General features: G+C 39.1%; 1 non-coding gene across 1 annotated transcript; it reads right to left on the bottom strand.

The window, feature by feature from the left end:
• Positions 1-1070: 1070 nt before the first annotated feature.
• TRNAC-GCA (transfer RNA cysteine (anticodon GCA)) lies at positions 1071-1142 on the bottom strand. The gene has a single exon. It is a non-coding gene; the product is annotated as a tRNA-Cys (tRNA).
• Between the last annotated feature and the right edge of the window lie 2035 nt (positions 1143-3177).

Here is a 3177-nt window from a genome sequence, read left to right as displayed (position 1 = left end):
TAATGACACTTTGAATAAAAAGAGACTAACTTCAACAAGAGAATCCGAAAGTTGACATGTTGAGTCGCTAAGTCATGTCCAGCTCTTTGCAACCCCATAAGCTGCAGCACACCAGGCTTCCCTGTCCTTCACTATCTCCCTGAGTTTGCTCGAACTCATGTCCATTGAGTCAGTGATGCCATCCAACCATCTCATCCTCTGTTGTCCACTTCTCTTCTTGCCCTCAATCTTCCCCAGCATCAGGGTCTTTTCCAATGAGTTGGGTCTTTGCATTAGGTGGCCAAAGTGTCAGAGCTTCAGCACCTAGGATTGCCTGGTTTTATCTTCTTGCTGTCCAAAGGACTCTCAAGAGTCTTCTCCAGCACCACAGTTTGAAAGCATCAGTTCTTTGGACCTCAACCTTCTTTAATCAAAAACTTGACATACCCCTGAAGAAAGTCACTGATGGTATAATACTCTCCTTTCCAAGTGAAAGCAAACTGTTTTTGGTGATCTTGTTGATTGCAGAAAAAAGATGCCAAGTCAGTATCTGTATAGCAGTTTGCCAAGTTTGTGTTGGACATGCCCTGATAAAGAGACCACAGTTGGAACAATTAATGCATATGGAATGACCTCCTGATTAAGTCTGTGAAAATACACTTTCATTCTCCAAGAGCAGTCTATCTCCTGCACAAGTTAAATTAGGAGATAAAAGAGAATTAATAGAAATCAGCACATTTCATCCTTCAAATCTCTAATGGTGAAACAATTCTCTGCATTTTCCCTAGGAAAGTAGTAGTATTTATGATTTACCATCTTGATAGAAAATGTATTCCAGGTGGTTTCACTTGGCCCTTTCCACCATAATAGCCCCCATTTCATAGGTGGAGTAACTAGAGTATCAGATGTATGTATTGGGCCAGTTGCCAAGTAAATCTGCCCCTTCCTTGCATCTGAAGTGAAAGTGGAGTTGCTCAGTCATGCTCAACTCTTTGTGACCCCATGGACTGTAGCCTACCAGGCTCCTCTGTCCATGGGATTTTCCAGGCAAGAATACTGGAGTGAGTTTCTATTTCCTTCTCCAGGGGATCTTCCCAACCCAGGGATTGAACCTGGGTCTTCTGCATTGCAGGCAGACACTTTACCATCTGAGCTACCAGGGAAGCCCCCTTGCATCTAAAAACTGGAGAAACAACTACAGAGAGGAACTGTAAACCCATTGGTCTTACTATAAATGGACTTAAACTTCATTTATCAACTGAACTTCCTACTCTAAGTGATATATCAGGTCTACAAAGATTAGTGTTTGCATTCATTTTTAGGAGGTGTACTGTAATCTCTGAGAAGTCTAGGTGGTTGTTTTCCCAATACACAGTCACTCTGATAAATAGCCACTTTGAGGAAATGCTGAGAGGAAGAACTGTAGATCATACTTGGGACAGTCTTGCAGGGCCCTTCTTCAAGGAGCCTCTGCTTAGCCTTCATTCAGGAAACTGAATGTTGTACTGGCTTGGGAATTGAATGAAGAATTATGCTTTTCTCCCTCTGATGTCTTAAGTCGGATCTCCATGCACCAGAACTCAAGGACGTTTTATTTTTTCCCCTACTTCTATGTATTAAATGCATCTCAATAAGCCTGTTCACCAGCTTTAGTCACAGGGACATCCTAACCACTCCCAAAGATTTCTACCAGCTAAATCAAACCATCCTGAATGGGGTTATAGACCCAACACCTATTCCGATAATAGCATCGATTTTATCATAGGCACTTAAGCCTCGCCACTTAATCATCTCCCATTTCTGGACACCATCATCCACTAATGAAATTAAGGAACCTTTTTAGGTGGCTGTATCTTTTGCCATCATTTCCGGATTACAGAGAAAAGCCACACAAATTCTTTTAGGGATGCTGGTGCCACCCTTATTTAAGTCATTTCTTGATACCTTAGATAGACGTGTGCCCTCTTAGCCCTCCTAGGAGCCTAGTGGGCTGTATGCAAAAATTTACATGATAAATCAAATTTATCATTCTAACCTTCTTACGTTTTTGAATTCTTTCATCTGCATCCTGCCAAGAAAGTTCTAACAATTCTGACATCCCAGAAAGTGTTGAGTCTTGTCTTTCAGATAACCAAGTAAATTTTTAAATACTATCTTATTGAGATAACACACTGAATGCAAAATTCTATGCTAAGTGCACCCATCTTGATAAATTTTGCATTTCTTTTCCCTTGTCTTAAAATTCATTTCCCTACATGTTCTCCAGGTTCTGCTGATATCAATAGGCAAAACCTTTCAGTGGAAATGCTCCCTCTTCTAGAGTCAGGCATTGCAACCTTCTGAAATCTATAGAGATTTGTCTCAGATTATGAATGTGGAAGCAGAAAAGCTGGTAGAGGTGAGTTTTAAGAAGAACTGATATCTTCTTGCAAGGCAGTTGTTTCAGATGAGGTCCTTCAAAGGGCTTTAGGCAAAGGAAGGCTAGCATTCCTCCTGGGGATCTATTAATGAGATCAGCAATCACAAACACATCCAGGGAAAGAGAAGTCCATTCAGTCAGCACAGATCCTGTACCCTCAGGCAGACATGCCTTAGTTTTCTACAGAACTGATATTAAAAGTTTATCTGTACTGTGACTAAAATTTATGAACTTTGACAAGAGAGTTAAGCATTTAAATGCTACACTTCCATTTAGTACTAGGTGTCCTAACTTTTGCCATTATGCATTTATTAACATGTTAATTATCTAATAATCGTATAACCTAAAGCAAGGAGAAAACAGTACTAATTGTTTAGATAGATTTATTTGACTAATTGCTTTATTTTGTTTGTAGTTTCCTTCTATTATTTCTGCAATTTGTATTTAAGTGTTATATATTATACTTTCTGAGAAGTAGCTCTAAAACTTGTATCTTCTTCCCTACTTCCCTCAGTCAATATCTTGATTCAATGGCCTTCAACTGAGAGCTTGTGAAAAACCTGGTCTCCTAGTAGACTTCTGTAGAAGAGCTCAAATTCAATATGCTTTGATGATTAGCGAAGAATGCTCTATTTTATTTTGTACTATTCCAATAATGCATTTTAACTATTATGTTAAATAATAAACCGTATAATAATATTTGAATCTATATGGATGCATGTAGCCATACTATGGATAGAGTTCTCTCTGGAGAGGTACAAAGAATCATCATTTAAACT

Source organism: Bos javanicus, chromosome 8 (genome assembly GCF_032452875.1).
Source record: "Bos javanicus breed banteng chromosome 8, ARS-OSU_banteng_1.0, whole genome shotgun sequence".
NCBI lineage: Eukaryota > Metazoa > Chordata > Mammalia > Artiodactyla > Bovidae > Bos > Bos javanicus.
Note: the sequence above shows the minus strand (reverse complement) of the source record. Positions and strands in the feature narration are given on the sequence as shown.